The following is an 18,523-nucleotide window of genomic DNA, read 5'->3' on the forward strand; positions in this document are numbered from 1 at the left end:
ACTGGACCTTTTTTTTTTTTCCCCCAGAATCTTATTTCTCACATAATGACTTTGCATGTTCCTGTGATACACTTCTAAAACAAACTTGATCCAAATAGCAGTTTTCCTCTTTTTATGACAAGCTGTTCTGCCATCACTCAGAAACAGAGCTTTCCTTTCCATTAAATCCCATTATGATTGCTTCAGCTCCTTCCTTTTTTTTTTGCTGAAAAAGTGATTTACGTTTCTTCTTCCTGTGTCACAAATATTTTTCTTTCATCTTTGTATGTTCAACTTGTGTAAAAATGCTATTTTTCTTCAGCAGGACTGTTATTTCAGTAGACACTAGTATACATCACTTTACCACGAGAATCCAGATGGAAAGGTATTTATGTTTCTAGCTCCAAAAAAAAAAAAAACAAAAACAAACAAACAAAAAACACAAAATACTCAGAACTGCCAAGTGCTAAACAGCAGCACAGATCTGGTTCTATGACTATCATAAAGAGATCTCTAGATCTGTATTGATTACAGATGCAGCCCTAATCCACTAATGCTAGCAACAACATTTTCATCAATTCAGTGTGGTCTGGAGGTTGTCCTTTGTTTTTGCTCTTATGCCTGGGAACCAGACCAGTCTTCCAGGAGATTAGGTTAAACACAATTATTCTGACTCTGTAAGACAACTTTCAGTCTCTCCCTGCTATTATATATCAGCTGCAAATCAGATAAATCTTAGCAGCAACCACTTTTAAAGCACTTAATTCCAGACCATCATACAAACTTGTAGACCTATGTAAGAAAAAAAAAATTGATTTATCTCCATTTCACAGATGGAGAACCGAGGCATTTACTCAGCACAGTACTGCAAAACTGGGAACAGAAACTAAATACCTCCAGTTCATGAGACCAGACCATAGACTTCTTTTTGACCAACTATTTATGTCCAAGTTCTTTTTTGGGGGCGTTGAGGGCATACACCAGGGAACAGAATTATTCTCATGTTCAGCTGCCAGGAGATCTTATCGCTCTTTTGGAAAATGTACTGTTCAGGCCTCTAAATATCAGAGAAAGGACAGGCTTCAAATATCAACAGTCTTCTTTTTTAAGAAAGCACTAAAGTGGAATGGGAAAGACAGAAAACCTCAAAGGATCAAAAATAGTGAAAGTTTCTCCCCTATGCCTATGGTGGGACATCCTGCAGTACTCTTTACTCACTTAGGACTTTTGTTCTTTTGTTACAGAAAACTACTTGAACAAAGTTTTTTAAAAAAAAAAAAAAAAAAAAAGAAGGCTGTGTCCCAGACTTGACCTGAAGACCTGAACCTTCCCCAAGAGATGTTGAAACCACTTCAGCTGCACACCAGGATGTGGAGATGAACAGTGAGGGGGAATGGATGGAGAACTGAAATGCCAGGAGAAGAAAGCATCCTCATGAAGCTTTCCAATTTACTCATCAAATCAAGTGATCATGGTGCATGAGGCATCTCTTGTATGAAAGTGTTCTCCACAAGACCTCCATGAATTGGAGAGTATTTTATCTCTTCCACTTTCTATTTTATTTCCATGCAATTCTGATTTCAAAATGAGAAATGGTGAACAATTGCATTTTACTTAGCTTATTAGCATCAACACAAATACAACACGGGGAACTAAACTGTGAATTCTCATGTTGAAGGCACAGTGCATGTGTTTGCACACCTTTAGCATGCTCAATGGGTCTTTGATTGGAACAAAGCCTCCTTGAAGGGGAACCAGGGCCACCAACAACCTTGGTTCAGGCAGCAGCAACAGAAGCTGAGAAACAGATGCTTTATGAGCTTGAAAGAACTGCAGAAGAGAAGAAAAAAATAACTTCCCTTCTCATACCTAAATATAGAACATAAACAAAAATGAATATATCCTAAATATTTTTCCTAACCTAATACTTTTCTTCCCCCACATCCGCCCCTTCCCCCCAGCACATACAGTGTGGTCCTGGGACTGGTGTTTTCATTTGTTCTCAGTGAAAGACAGTTCATGTTAAAACACCAGTGCTGGTTAAAGAGAAATTCAGAAAGTTCAGGGTGGACAGAACAGCTGCCGATGTTAAGCCAGTCTGATGGGAGGAAACTGAGTTTGTACCAAGAAGTTATACAAAAGTGAATATTCACAGTAGAGAGGAAAAGCCCTCCTATGTGGCAGCCTGCAGCACGGATTTGAGGAAGAAATGACCACAAAGGAGCACAAGGGCTTTGAGGCAACACCCCTCTAAAAGTGTATAATGACATGCTTTGTTGGCCCTGTGACTAGAAGTGGGGTTCAGTATCCAGATGCATAATGCCACCAACATTTTCCACAATACTAAATACATAGATTCAAGAAATAAGGGGATAAAGATACACGTAATTCCTGCACATAGAAGTAAAGTTCAAAATATTTAAAACCTCTTACTGCAGTCTTACTAAATATTCTCATTGCAAGTTACAGAAAATGCATATGATGGTTTTCTGCCATTGTACAGATTATATCTGAAGTGAGATTAATTCTCAAAGCATTTCATGTTTTCTTAGAAATTTCAGTTCCAGTAGGAAGGAAAAAATGAGGTTTCTAATGACTAGAACTGTAAAGAAGAAAGCAAATAAAGACAGGATTGAAAACTGAGGGTTTGCAGCTGCTCCTGAATGCAGCAAGTTGCCACTGCACCGGTGGGAAAGTGCCCAGAGGACAAACCTCAGCTCTGCACAGTATCTCTGAACAGTAGATATGGTAAAACATAATAAATAAGCTGCATCCTTCCATGCTGCGAGGAGGACAGACAGGACAGAACAAAATGCCAGAACTAAAGCAAGAGATTGCTAAAAATGTCTTTATCTCTCCTTCTTTATCTCAGGGGCCAAATTATCTCAGTTGCTACTTGAGAAGACAAGCCGATGCCAGCATCAGAAAGGTCAGAAAGCATGTGAAAATTTACCCAGTAGCTCATCCAGTACCTAAATATCTGCTATTGCAATAGTACAGATTAGCATGAAATTCCTACTGCCTTGCTGCAAAAATATATGCTAAGCTTTTATTTGAAGAACTTGAGAGAGAGAGTTAAAAATATGTGACATGGATACCATAGCTCTAATATTATGTGAAGCATTTGCCTTTTTTTTTTTTTTTTCCTTCAATGAAATAGACTTCTGATCATTTACAATTGTCAGAAAAGTAATTTCAGGCTGTCATGAAGCAACTCACAGAAGAAGAGACTAATTCCTCATACCCAGAACGCAAAGAGCACCTGCACAGGAGCAGGAGCAAAAACATGACCAGTAGACCTAACCACAAGAATTAAAGCTAGGTTAAAGCTAGGTTTCATCAACACTGAATTTAAACTGAATTCAGTGAAGATTTCATTTTGCATGCAAGTACTGGAGGGCAAAAGGACACCTATAAGATACCAGAACCTCTTGTTTCTAGGGAATATGTAGGGAAAACAGCATTCAATTTATGTTTTACTATGTAGTGTTGGAATTAAAAATTTGAAGAAAAAATAATAATAATAATAAAAAAAGCCAAACACTTTAGTTTCAGGCTCCAAAGTGTTTACAGACCCAAATCTGTTTTTCTGCTGTTGTGGTAATGAAACTTCATTTACAGAGTATTTCAAAATATTCTTGCTTGCTTTTTCTATTGGAAAAAAGCTGCATACCTTTCCTGAAATGCCTCCACAGCCTTCCTTATAAACCCAGTCACAGGGTACCTCTTGATTTAATAACAGTGGCCAAACCTCAGCATCTCACAGGTCAGTTAACCCTCCTGGGGCCACGAAGCACCAGACTCACACCATCCCAGTGCAAGGCTGAACCTGGTGAGCTCAGGATGCTGCCGGCTGCTTCATGGCTCTGCCTCATCCAGCAGCCCTCCTGCCCACCCTTGTTCCATACCAGCACAGGAGCACACAGCCACATGTGTGCCACTGTGGGAGCATAGGGAAGGGGTTTGCCAGACACAGGATGGGATGGGATGGCAACATGTACAAAGAGCATGGCCGTAATGACAAAGGACCCAGCGGATTTCACAGGATGTACATGTCAGGGAGCAAAGACAGAATGAGGTCAGAGTCTGATCTACGACCCAGGGAGCACAGCAAGCTATATCTAGGCCAACAATTTGCTGTAATCTTGTTACTTAATGGGAGGCAGAAGGAGAAGAGGGAATATCCTTGGAGCTCATACAAGAACCGAGTAATATGCGCTTAAAAGCAGGCTTGAGCAGGGGTACGAACTTAAATGACTCTAAGCCACAGCACAAACACTTCAGCTAGCTAGCTGGCAGTTCCCGTCACATAGCAACAGAATGGTGCAAAATGACTTGGGGGCTGCGGATGCATGTTCTTTTGTGTGTGAGTTGCACATTGCCAGCCATCTTCCGCCAGGATCGCACCAGTGCCGTGCCCTCCTCTGCGCAGACTCACCTCTGCCCGGGGACCAGGGCCTAAAATAGATGCCTTCATCTTCATGGCCAGGATGGGACAGAATATAGCTGCAGTTATTCCTGGAGGAGTGTTTAATTTTGATTACCATCTAAGTTAATTTCCTAGTAGGAGGAGGTTGGAAGCAGGATGTCAGCTTTCTTGGAAGAAAGGAGGAAAAGAAAACAACAAACCCCAAACAGAAATATACTAAGAACATGGCAAGCAGATGGCTGTTTTTGTTTTGCTCTATGTGAGGGGGTCATAGGTCTAGGATTTCATACCAGGGAGGAATTTCACCTGTACAGATATCAACTGAAGGCCTTTCTAATGCTGCTTATATGCCGGCTTGGAGCCAAACATCTCCTGTGTGCATCACATGCGTTTGATGCCTCGGCTCCTCTGCTCAGTTCCAGCTCACCCTGTACAGCTGTGAGCTCTCCACCTGGCTGGACGCAACAGCAGCTCCAAAATAACACAAACATGCAGGTTAGTGCCACGCCATAAAGGTGGCTTTTCCTGCATAAATGCACTGCCTGCTGCTGTGGCTAAGGTGTGGCAGAGGGATCATGCATTTGGACTGAGAGGTAGGCTTACCAGGCAGGAAACACATTTCCTCTCCATCTCTTAATAAGAGAGTGGAGAGTCTTTCAACTCTCCCCCTTTTAATTAATATATATCTTGTACAATGAAGAAAGAAATATTTACAGAAAATCTCAGGCTCTCCCAAGTTTCCATGATCAAAAGCAAACAACACCAGGTATGCCAAGCCATGACCAGACTTTTGGTTTTACACCAAAGAAACCAAGGACAGATTAGAAGAGAGAGGGCATAGAGCGTAATCTTTTGTCTAGCTGACATCTATAACTGCTCAGTGAGCAAACGACTTCTCTCTGCTTTTCTGTTTGCGGTGGTGGTGTTTTGTTTTTAAAGGCCACCCTGATACCATGGGATACATCTTTAAATTAAGCAAGCTAGCAAGAGGCAAACTGGCCAGTTAAGGCACTCCATTCTTCTTCACAAACCTCCTCCTTAGTTGCCCCTAAGACCCAGTGGAAAAAAGACGAAGTAGTAAGTTCAATTTAGAGGACAACCCAAGGGGTCAGCTGTACCAGGGTGCAGTTAATTGCAGTTAATTTCCTTTTTTTTTTTTTTTTTTTTCTTTTTTCCAGTTCCTGGCTAAGACCGATAGAAAAAGACCGTCCCATTGATGTGATAGAAACAGGCTTGAAGATAGCAGTGGCTCCTTACTCAAATAGCTAAAAATGATTCTGTTGAGAAAAATTGCATGAAAAAATTGCACAGTGATTCAGTTTTACACAGTTGTCTGCTCAGTTCATGAGGTGTGTGAAGTATAGCCCACGCTCTGCAAACCCAGCTGTGTTGCCTTTTGCTCTGGGCCCTCTTTACTTGTGTAGGGGATCCCACCCCTTCCAAGAAGACAAAGATGAAAATCACCCTGCACGTCACTTGTGATGCACCAGGATTTAAAATAACAATCAACAGCAACTCAGCAATTTCATTCTCAATACAGAGGAACAAAGAAGTTTTAATGCAACCTGAAAACTGCAAAGTCCTTTTTCACTGTGCGGGTTTTTGTGTTTTTTTTTGTTTTTTTTTTTTTTAAAGACTGATGAAGCTAAGGAAACTAAAATATAATGATTTAAAAAATATATATTTTACTGTTAAAGATTTTTCAGAAAACATATTTTATCTGTGTATTTCAGACAGCTGTAGATATAGTAACCTGAAATGTGAAGGTGGCATGGGACAAGAGACTGATTTGTATCTTGAGTAATCAGTAAAGAAAGTGAAAAGAAAACCCCAGGCTTCTTTTCAGCTTTTGCTGTTTCTTGTTCGTTTGCTTGTTGTATTATTAGCATCTCTCCTAACCTATGACTACATATTTTCAGGTTTTTCCTCATACAGAACATTGCCCAATAAAGTCTTTACTGCTAAAAAGCTGCAGCAAGTTGAATGTTATGTACTGCTGGAGAATTTCTACAGCCCTAAGAGGATACAGGCTGTGCAGTACCAACAGCTCAGCCTCCAGAAGCCAAAGAGCTGCTTTGTTACTGAGTGCAGTCACAAAAAGCCATAAACAAACTTACTGCCCTTCAGAATTTGCAGTTCCCCAGGAAGGACTCTACCTTTAAGCCCTGCATATTGTGTGAGGCTGGGGTGGTGTAGAAACAGCTCAAGGTAGAATTCTCCTTAAGCAAAAACTCTGAGTGTGAGTTCTTTGGGACAGAAGGAAGCATGCTTCTGTCCTGGGTTTATGCAGCTTTCCAAACAATGAGGCTGTATACCCATTTGGAGACCTTAGGGGCTACTGTCTTACAAATAATGAAACCCCAAAGGAGCAGTTACACTAGACTGAAAACCTCTCTAGCTATCAGTGTAAATATGGATTTAACTAAGCAATCAGCCTGAATGACTAATAAAGGTTAAGTACGATCATTTAAAGTGCCAGTTATCAAAGTAACCAATAGAAGGAACAGCATGACATGCACGCCTTAACGCCTAGATCTAGGAAAAGCTTATTATTGAGATTGTTAGTTTGCAAGGGAAAGAAGTTCTAAAAACACACTCAAATAGCAACAATCCCTCTTGAAAACAGTCATGCTTATGTTATCTTGTAATAGTAAACTAACATAGGAAAATGCAAGCAAGCAAACAAGCATGAATATCTATAAGAAAAAAAAAGGGCAATATTGAGTCTATTTTGAGAATGTTTTCAAAAATGTAACTTCCTTCTCATAACAGAAACAATTGGTCCTGACAAACTTAGTTCACTTTATATATGAAACAGATTTGAGTCCGGGCAGTTATAACAGCATAGCTCCAGTCTGAGAAATCTAAGGAAAAAATAATATTGATATCAAGTTTCTGCTTCTCAGACTCCCTGACCTATGAGCTGATTAGGTTTAAAAACAGTTAAGCAACAATATGATGAAAAAAAAAGGCCATGCCCCTGGCATACAGTATTATAAACACAGGGAAGTGCCAGTGTAAACCTTTATCGGGAGACTGGGTTCTTTGTCAAGCAGTGCCTTTCTTCCAAAATATCCTTGCTGCCATATGCCTGTGCCCAGCCAGCTGCAGACCTCATAAGAGAGTTCTTATTTGCTGTGCACAATGCTACACAGGTTTGCCATGGGGGTCGCTCGCTGCAAGCCACTGACGTCGCCACCGGCCCCGACTAGAGGCTGACAGCAGCCAAGCAGCAAAGGCTGGCAGAGCGGCATGGAGGGAGGCCAGAAAGAACAGTGCTTGGCCACCTCCTTGCCTCCCTCAGTGGTTCTTCTGCTCAGAGGGACTCCAGTGCCTGTCTGCTGTTGTTACATACATGAGAGAAGAGGAGAAATGAAAAGAAAAACAAGCTCTTATATGGAAACCGCTGAAAGATTTTTTCCCCATTTATTCTTGTTCCCCGCCTCATTATTTGTGATAATTCTGACATCAAGCAGGGCAACCATCGGTTTTTGCAATATATTTTGAATACTTTGTGCAGTTTATAAAATACAAATGAAATACAGGCCATGCATGTGATGCAGTGGGTGTAAGCATTTATCTAAGGAGAAATGAGACTAGCTGGCTGATGAAGTCAGTTTTTTTTTTGTTTGTTTGTTTGTTTTAAAGGAAAACAGCTACTCCACTCCCCCAGAATAGATTTGTCTAGCGTTTTTGTTTTGTTTTTGAATCTGTATCCACTACATGTAGGAGAAACAGCTACCCAAATCTGTGTGTTTTTGTGGTGCTGGAAGCACAGAGGAGAGAGGAACACTCACCATAGTCAACTCTTAGAATGTACCGGACCAAATCTGGAGTTGCCACCACAGCAATCAGCATGTCTCTTCCACCCAGATGAAGTCTTGGAGGCAGGGGAAGATTTGCCTTTCCTCTGCCATTCCTCTTCCATAACCACCCGCCACCTCCCTACCCCCCATGCTAGCAAGATATTTTATTTAGTAGGGAAGCAACTGCAATTGAAAGAGACTTGGAAAATACAAGGTGGGTATTTTAATGGAAAGGTTAGTAACAGCTGGAGTTAGTTTGTTAAAATTCTCAATGTTTAAATGTGCATCTTTTCCACACAAGAGACAGCAAGTGTCTATGCCCTTGTCTTTTACATGATCCCGGCCAACCATGATTTGGAAATGAGCATCATAATATAGCGCATGAACACTTAGAGTCATACAGTCACAGAAGGACTGCACTTGACACTTCTGAAATAATGACAGCATTCCAGACTGAGCAAGACCTGTCAGAACAAACAAAATTTAGAAAATCAACATGGATAGCAGAAGGTAAAGACAATAACCAAATAAATGAAAAAGAATGAAAGAGACTTTTAAATCATGTTCTTTATTTAAAATTATCCAAGTCTAAAAGGTGCAGCATCAACAGCATAGTACTTGTAGGCTAAAAATGCACTGCCTGCACAAGTGCAACAAAAATGGTGTGCATCCCCTCCCCACCTATATCTTCTGTAGGAGGGGAGAGCAGTGTAGGAGCAAAGCACTCTGGGCAAATCCAGAAATACACTGCTGAACTCAAGAAAAGCTCACTGGAGACATAAGGATATTTCAGGTCACTAATCCCTAATCAAGCCTCAAAATATCACTTCAGAGTTGTGACGCATTTTATAGCAGCATGTTAAAATTAGTATTATGAGCACTCAAACTACAGCAGCTCTGCCTGGAGTTCTGTTAATGAATGTACAGGAAACGTAGTACTAAAGTCCTGTGGTACATACACATGCACACGCTCTTGTCAGCTAACCTATAAACATTATGCACACTAAATCCAAAGTCACGGTCCTGGTCTATTTTTTGCCATTCTTCCCATAAGAGAAACTAAAAATAGGCCCATGGGAACCTTGCATGGGACTCTACTCTTCAAATGTTTAACTCTTACAGTAAAAATTATCTAGCTATGTTTTTGAAGGGATCATTCAAGGAGTTTTAATTATACATATGTATAATATATTTATGTCTATATACACATATGTATACACACACACCTTCACAAAGTTAATGATATCCCTGAGAAACCGCGGATGCACACAGCTGACTAGCTGCATACATCTCTGAAGTTTGTTTATATATTATTTATGAAGCTAAAAATAAAGACCTGGAGAAACCTGAGGCATGACCTCCTGTAGCTCTCATCTCCTACTCAGAGGCATAGGGTGGGGGGCAGGAGGGAGGAAGCAACTTTTCTGAAGAAGTGCTGCTGCGTTATTGAGCAAGGTTACTTAGTCAGGTGTCAAAGAATATTACTGCTATGCTGCAGAAAGGAAAAGCTGTTCAATTTAAAATAAATGATACACCAGTAAGGAGGTAAAAAAAAAAAAAAAAAACATCTCCTTGCATATGCAGCACCTGCTGTCTGTGCTACAAGGTCTTTTTCATGCAGTATCCAAGGCTGCCAAATTGTAGGAAGACTATCCTAAAATGCTGCAAGTAGCAAACATGCAGAGAAGGCTGTTAAAACCAACAAACCTCCACCTGCCCCTGCTGCTCCTCCAAGAAATGCTACCTTGGTGTTAGGATAGAAAATCTTCCTCTTGCTACATCTAACCTATCAGAAAGGGCACTTACAGTTCCTGGCTGCAGCAAGCTGAGGGAAGCATATGGCAGCAGGCGCAGATGGCAGTGTGCACAGGTTTGGGCAGCTCAGAACGCGCAGTACTGAATTTTCCAGTGAAGAGAACAACTGTTGGGAGACATCATGTAGAGGCTGAATTGACTTCCCTGAAGCCCATGATGTTTATTCTTTGGGGCCAATGCTTCGAAGAAAAGCACTGTGAGATTTTTGCAGTAATGTTCAGCACTAAAATGGCTTGAAAGCTTCCCTGTACTTTTGTGGAAAATTACCTGAGCATTTGGTACATCCTACCATCACCCACTCCACTTTGGTTTTATTTCCTTTAATTCATTATCAGTGGTGCTCAGTGCTTAGAGATTGAAGAAATGCTCCTTTTTGGATTTTCAAATACTTTTGAGAAGGTGGATAAAAAACTTTATGTCCCTGATAAAATAAGGAAACGCATAGCAAAAAGTCCAATCTTCTGCTGTGAAAGCTGAAACTCACTGCCCGGATAAAAGCCTCAGCATCTCAAATCTAGTCATGTTACACCCACTGCAAGCAGCTGCAAAGTGATGAGGACCTGAGAAATGGGAGGGGTGAGGGAGTGATCCTGGGAAGAACTGTGCAATATCACGGATTTGGGGAATGTGCGAGTTTGCGATCCACAGTGGTACTCAACAAAGAGCTGCATTTAGCCCGATTGTGGTGGAAACCAGGGGAGCAAAAAGAAATGGAGACAGCATGGTGCAGTGGGAGACATGAGAATGGAGTAAGGATGTGTGGACTGGGGTCTTCAATAAAATGTGCTACTGGTGAGCTCTGTTAACACTGAGAGCAGGCCAAGGACCAAGAAACAAGGTTAGAAATCTGAGCCAGGAAAAACACTGGTAAAATGTGTCAAGAGCAGTGAGACCTGGAGAAGCATACTGAAGCATCCACCTGATAGAATGAAAACCCTTTTCCAACTTGAGCAAGACCATACTCCAGAAGGCCGTATGGAAATCCAGTCCTTCTGAATTACTGGCTCACCTAAAACATGAAAACCTTAGGAATGAAAAATGAAAATAAAAATAAATGTTGAAAACAAAGGAAAATCCACAGGGAAATCTTTAATCTAAAAGTCCAGTTTTACTTCATGCTTTCTTCTATGGCACAGCATACAGCTTAATGAAGTGAAAAAAGTATTTCAATACAGAGTCCTTTTTTCATTCAGCACACAGAATGGCTGCTGCCTACAAATGCTTTTGAACAAGCAGCTGCGTTTTCTTCAGTGTGTATAGTGTTAAGATGTCTTAACTCCAAGCTATGGAAATTTTCCTATCTGTTCTTTGTTATTTTTTCTTTTAACATTCATAACCACAGTATCTGAAAGCTCTGGAAATATTTATTTGAATAAGACTTCCTTAAGGAAGAGGGCTGAGACAAAGAGTGTCAGGTCAAATACATTTACTAATTTGAAAGGTACAGTATGAGAAAACTGAGGCCTGTTTCTGAGAATTTTCGATATTATATAACACTTTCCACATTGAAAACACTTCCCATTGATCTCTGAAAGCATTCAGTAAATAAGATAAGCGGTCAGGCAGTCATAAAAAACAGGAACTTGCTTATAAAAATCTGGATTTTAAACAAATTACCTAGTACTGCACAAAAAGTCAGCACTCTAGGGCATCATTCACCTATCTTAACCCTGATTTTTCTTCCTTCTGCAATCTCCTGACTCATTCTCTAAACACATTCTGACAGCCTCAAAAACGTGATCCAAGAAAATACTGCTTCCCTCAGTAGAGAACACAGATTTACACCCAACACAGGTTTATTCCGTGCAATGACTGGATTGAGGAAGATGTAAGAAAAGAAATATAGAGGCATGTGTAGGAGACACATATTTTAAAGGCTTAGGACACAAGGTGAGCAAGAAGTGGGTGGTGGAGGGGAATGTAACACAGGCTACTTAAGCTCATGCAGGCTACCATAATTCTAGCCTGCTCCTCATTTCTGCAAGCTCAATAAACCCTTTTATAATGTGCTTTTTTAAATTTTTTTTATTTATTCTTTTTTGTTTTTTTTTTCCAGTGGAGTTTTATGAGGTATACAGTCAGAGAAGTGAGACCTGTCTTTGTTTTTGCTTCAAGTTTCATGAATATTTAAAAGCAGCAGCAAGTGAAATCATCCAGTGTGAATGGGCTTAGAAATAGTGTCTCATTAAAATATAATCAAAAATCACTTTAAGCTCAGATTTTTTTTTCTTCCTTTCTTTCTTCAGTTAGACAAGATGACTTCTATTTACCTGATTCAGTAGAAACATTAGTCTCTAACTGAAGGAAGAAACCAACCCTTCAATCATAGGCTTGTGTAACCACACGCTCTCTTTAAGAAGAAAAAAGTTAAACACCTCTCATAGCTTCTAACTGTATTTCTTCAAAGACCAATATTGCATTGCTAACAAACTATTTTCCTGAGACCTTGTTTTTAACCTAATAATTTGTAAACTTGAGCTTTCAAGAGTGCTCTCCCAGAGGTTTTTCTGACATGCACTGTTATTCAGTTATTGGTACTTCTATATAATTTAGTTCTTTAGAGCAAAGGAAAACAAAGTGAGAAAAAATGTTATAATGAAGCCTGGCTATGGTTGAGTGGGCAGTTGCATTTTAGGCTACCTCTTTATCAGAGCTCTAATTTAATCAAGGATGGTGATGTTTGTATTCAGGTCAAGGGAAACAGAGAGGGAATGAACATTTGTGTGTTCAGCTGGTACAGCATCAGTTAGCCAAGTTCCTACAGACTGCGAAAACAAGAAAGTTTTAAAATTCAGTCTGATTTTAAGCCTTCTGATAAGTGACATCTCCCCTCTCTCACCCTCCCATTCACAGAATTAAGAAAATTTTTATTTTTTACAGCAAAGAAAGACTGCGAGGCTTGTACATATTCCAAGTTTCAAGAAGAAAATCTACAAAGTATGAAAATGACTAATTACAAAGAGGATCTTCACATTGAAGCATAACATCTTCCTACAACACCCTCATAGTAGTTCTACCTGGTCAATAGGAAGAAACCTGCTTTATTAAAAAAGTATAGAATCATAGAATATCCTGAGTTGGAAGGGACCCTTAAGGATCATCAAGTCCAACTCTTGACACCGCACAGGTCTACCCAAAAGTTCAGACCATGTGACTAAGTGCACAGTCCAATCTCTTCTTAAATTCAGACAGGCTCGGTGCAGTGACCACTTCCCTGGGGAGCCTGTTCCAGTGTGCAACCACTCTCTCTGTGAAGAACCCCCTCCTGATGTCAAGCCTAAACTTCCCCTGCCTCAGCTTAACCCCGTTCCCGCGGGTCCTGTCGCTGGTGTTAATGGAGAAAAGGTCTCCTGCCTCTCGACACCCCCTTACGAGGAAGTTGTAGACTGCGATGAGGTCTCCCCTCAGCCTCCTCTTCTCCAGGCTGAACAGGCCCAGTGCCCTCAGCCGTTCCTCGTACGTCTTCCCCTCCAGGCCTTTCACCATCTTCGTAGCCCTCCTCTGGACACTCTCCAACAGTTTCATGTCCTTTTTATACTGTGGTGCCCAGAACTGCACACAGTACTCAAGGTGGGGCCGCACCAGCGCAGAGTAGAGCGGGACAATCACCTCCCTCGACCTACTAGCGATGCCGTGCTTGATGCACCCCAGGACACGGTTGGCCCTCCTGGCTGCCAGGGCACACTGCCGGCTCATATTCAACTTGCTGTCTACCACGACCCCCAGATCCCTCTCTTCTAGGCTGCTCTCCAGCGTCTCATCGCCCAGTCTGTACGTGCAGCCAGGGTTTCCCGTCCCCCTCATAAGACTCATTTTTTCTTACACTCAGAAGCTAGAGGATTTGAATTCAAACCTGTTTTCACTTTGCACCCACTTTCAAAGACTAATTGTATACACCTCTGCATATATAGCATAAAATAGATGCTTAGTATAAACATGTCTCAAAAAAAAAAAAAAAAGGCTTTTCAAAAGCATATAAATCTTTGGCTACATATGTTCTTGTGCCAAGAATTACCTATGTCTGAAAATTTGAATTCTATCCAAAATCTATTATTATTATTATTACTGAAAAAAACCAAAGTCCTTTACCATTCTCTCTTCAAAACAAAATATTTAAATTAAATGCCAAATAATTTTGCTGGCTCACACAAGACTGTAAATACGGAAACGTCGATACTTCAGACCATATCGCTTTCTCAGCAAGAGACCCAGCTAGCCCAGTGGTTCTGGCACTATCCCACAACTTCCAGTGACAGCATGATGGCATCCCTCCTGATCTGCTTGGTACACACCTGCCCCCTTGACACGGGGGCAACAGCTCTGCTGCATCTGATGCAGGGGATGCTACAGCCACTGCATCCAGGTCTCAAAAGCTCTAGGGTGGACAAAACATCAAGTAATATCAATAAATAGATTGGGATTTAAATCAGAAAAAGTCTATGACAGCAACAAGTGCCATGATGAAAATAATAATTTGGAGGGAGGGCAGGGGGAGTAAAAAGGTAACATGGCTATTACAATAACAATCACCTGTATGGTCAGTATATAATCAGAAATACTGGATTAAGGGAGATTTATAAAGGCCAAAACATCATTGCTTTCTCCGTTTCTATGCATGAGGTTTCCCATGTTCAAATTCCATATCTGTTCCACCTTTCTCCCAAAGGAAGGAGGTAGAAATGTGAGAGCTGGGCAAAGGACAGAGAGTTCCATGCAAGGAATGCGGGGAACAGGCAATACCTGCCTGATTCCAGGAGCTCCCTTGGTGGCTCTTTTACACAACCCCCAACTAGCTGACAACTGTGATGAGCAAGACCACTAGCCTCATCTAGCTCCTCGCAGGGATTACAGAAAAGCAAATCTGATGAGAGGGAGGAAGGTTTGCTTTTGAGCCAAGGAACTGAGGAATGGTTGGCCAAGCCAACCTTGCCATTGCCTCCCACTCCCCCTCTCATGACTGAAGTGAGAGTGCCTCTTCTTGAAAGGAAAGGCAGTGAAGAGACTGGGCAAAAATCTCTCCTGCCTCTTCCTCCTCTTGTCTACACCCACACAGCCAGGGCAAAATTCTAGCAAGAAGCAAAGAATTGGGACAGGGAATGAATATATCATGTTTTTCTAGAGCATTACTTAAAGCTCATTATTTAAAACTTCACTCTACTTTGGACAGCTTGAAGTAGTACAAATAAATTAAGCATTATCTTTTGATTACTGCCATGGGCATGGTGATGTCATACAAGTCACATCTGGCTAGCCAAGGTCAGCTTGCACATTTTAACATAAGTAAATTCTATAATGCAAAAAAATCTACCAACTTGCTCAACAGAGGCCACCTAAAATTATTTCCTTGACAAGACTGTGCAAAAGATACAAAAGGTCTTGATAATTATAGTTCATACAAACTATATATAATTATCAAGACCTATAAAAGGTCTTGATAATTATAAATTCTCTGGAGAAACACAAAGAGTTTTCCTTAAGAGCAGGAAAACTTTTTCAAGCTGAAGATGCAGAACATTTTATTTCCCTGCTTCAAGATGCAGTAGGTAGGTATGTACTGCAGGGCTGCTGCTATAGTCATTCCCTAAAGATTGTTTTACATTTTTTCCCAATGAATTGCCTTGTGATGTTGGGATAAAACAACAACAACAACAAAAAGAATTCAAAGCAGCCAACCATACATCAGTACCTCTCTTGTCAGGAGAGATCATACTTTCCAAAATCAACATTTTTCTTCCCTCTCTCTGGTTTCACAAAAGGGAGGGAGTGTGGGGGGGTAATCTATCAAGAGTTTACGAAACAAAACAAGATACAAGATAAGGCTGAATGTTTTTGGCTTTCATCTATACAGTGACACGTATAGGCTAAAAACAGTCCTTCATTTCTTTTGTCCAAGTCTGGAGCTGTTTGAGAGTCAAATTTGATTTGAAAAACACCACTTCCACATTTTTATTCATTACATCACTAACTATGACTCTACAAACAAAGGAGCCTACATGATGCAAGCTAAAGCTCTTTGGAGGGGAAGACTGTTTCTTTTGGACTTCCTTACAAGTTTCTGAGGCCAACGACACAGTTGAAATTCAAGCGTTTGAAAACCCAAACATGGCATTTTCTTATTCAAATGCTCTATCTAGCACCAGCCCCCCAAGGAGGAGGGAAAAAGAGAGATTCTTCTCATCTCTCTCTCATTTTCAATTTTTTCTTCCTCTTCTCCTCCCCCCACAAAAGAACAGGAGAAACCTCCTCCCTTCCCTCCTTTTTGTGGGCAGGGATTGGGAAATAGAAACCTGAAGCAGTTTCCCAGCCCATTCTAAACATGTGGGCAGCCTGCTAACTTCTCCAGCTCTCTAGCTGGCTCTTTTCCATAATGAGCTCAGAAAACACAGAGCCATCCCTAAATATTACAAGAACCAGACTGTTCTGCTTCTGCAGACTCCATCAGTGAAAATGATGAAGCAAGACAGGAAAATATCCCTCCTTCCCCTACCTTTCATTTATAATTGACCTCTTTGATCCTCTCCCTGGAAGAGTCTGAACTTTTCCTTGAGGTAGGCCAGCCTAATGACAGGAAAAACAAAAACTCAATATTCACTTCAAGAAATGTCAAGGGTAAAAGAATGAAGTCCCTGAGCAAAGAGTGAAAGGGGAAACTTGGGAGCAGTAAGACTCCCAGTCTTCTAAAAGAGAACAAATCCATGACAATGTTGTCTTTCTTGCAAGCAAGCAAATCTCTCTGCAAATTTCTAGACTACTCAGTTTTGAATCTTACTTGCTAGAGAAACAAATAGCAACAACAACAACAATACTATTTTGTTGTTGTTATTGTATTTTTTTTGCCACTTTTTCTAGAAGGAACAAGGTGCATCCATGAGATAAGAGCCTGGGAGCACTCCTCAATGGCACCAGAGACACAAGGAGGTAGAAAAAAAAAAGTAGCAAGTCTTCCTAGTACCACAGAGCCTACTAAAATCAATGCATTTGTCCAATATATTTTATCTTTTTACTGTGTGAAGACAAAAAAACATTTTTTTTTTTTAAGAAAACAGCACAATTAAAAGATTATAAGTGAATCTCAGTTTGGATTAAGTAGGAGTTTATTAAATGCTGAGAACCCATTTAAATATGTAATTTATTAAATAACAAATAATTTAGCTTGAAAAGGACCTCTGGAGGTCTTCTAGTCCAAGTGCCTGATCAAAGCACAGATTATTACTAATGTTAAGTTAGCTCAGGCTTTTGGTCCAGGTGAGCTTTCCATCTCCAGGGTAGATGTGACACAGGTGTTCCAGTGTTTTTAACTATGGTTAATATGAAAAATTCTATCTGATTTTCTCTTTCTCTACTGGTTTTCTACTGGAACTTTGTCATATATATCTTTCAGATAAACCTGGCTCCACCTTCCCAATAATCCTGTTTTAGGAAGCCTGAAGAGAGCAAGAAAATTCTTCAGCCTCTTCTCCCAGCCTTGGCCCCTCCACTGACCTAATCCTGCTCACGGACACTTCTTGCATGAACAGTGCATCACGGCAGCCTTAGGAGCTCTGGAGGGAAGGATCACTTCCGTCAGCTGGCCAGCTATGCTCTAGCAAGGGCAGTGGCTTCCTGGTGAGCCTCCATAGCCGGGTGGTGTGATGCTGACTCAGGGTCTGGTCTGACTCACTGCTGACTCATTTGCCTGGAACTGTTAGTGCCTTCTGAACTAATCAGTTAAGAGTGCTAATGGACTGCTGAAAAGGGAAGTTGCTACTTTTGTCCTCATTAATGTACCATGATTAACAGTATTCTGCCTACTGCTAATACCAGAGCACTTTGAGTGCACCAGAAGTGACTGATATTTATGACAACTGTCACAGAATACGTTTTCTTAAAAAAGACCAAAAAAAAAAGTGTCAGGATTGGATGTAACAATGTCACCTATGCGATAACAAAAACTTTCCGTAAGAAGAACATGTAGCCATAAGGCTGACAGCTGTTCAACAGATATTGGACAAATGCCACAGTCCCATGAAAATCTATCCTTTTAAATTAAAGTGTTTCTTATTGTTACAAAATAAAAGAAAACCAGCACCCTGAAATAAACCTCTCTCCCTCCTACCTACAATATGCAACAAAACAAGAAAGCCACAACAACTATTCAAACAGAATATTTGCTTTCTAGCATACAGCCCCCAACTCTGCACTCAATCACAGTTTTGAACTTGTCGTAGCATGAATTAAGATGAAACACTTAAATTTGAACAGTAAATGCAATTATAGTCGAGGAAGAAAGCAAATGTTCAATCTACTGGCATCAGAGCTCCATCTACCTTCCTCCCTTCCAGAGCAGGCCCAGTTTGCAGAGCGAACTGCAATGTATTCATGCTCCCAGCTGTATCTTCCTAAACAGAGCCATACTGCTTTAGCTGCACTAAGGCAAGCATCTTTTTGTACTATGTAGAGAACATGCATGCAAGGCTTCAACATCATTCTGAAGAATGCCTCTCTTAGGTATCAG

The 18,523-nt window shown here is 40.7% G+C and overlaps 1 protein-coding gene across 6 annotated transcripts in view; it reads right to left on the reverse strand.

Annotated features, from left to right (window-relative positions):
- The window catches only part of PDE3A (phosphodiesterase 3A), a 263,316-nt gene that overhangs the window by 113,924 nt on the left and 130,869 nt on the right, over positions 1-18,523 (reverse strand). The window contains exon 1 of one of the 6 annotated variants that reach the window (XM_068659309.1): positions 16,517-16,587. The exons of the other annotated variants lie outside the window; for them this stretch is intronic. The gene's annotated coding sequence lies outside the window, so the exon portion shown is untranslated. Of the gene's footprint in view, positions 1-16,516; positions 16,588-18,523 lie in introns of those variants that run through there. 6 annotated transcript variants of the gene reach the window in all.

This window comes from Anas acuta, chromosome 1 (assembly GCF_963932015.1).
Source record: "Anas acuta chromosome 1, bAnaAcu1.1, whole genome shotgun sequence".
Lineage (NCBI taxonomy): Eukaryota > Metazoa > Chordata > Aves > Anseriformes > Anatidae > Anas > Anas acuta.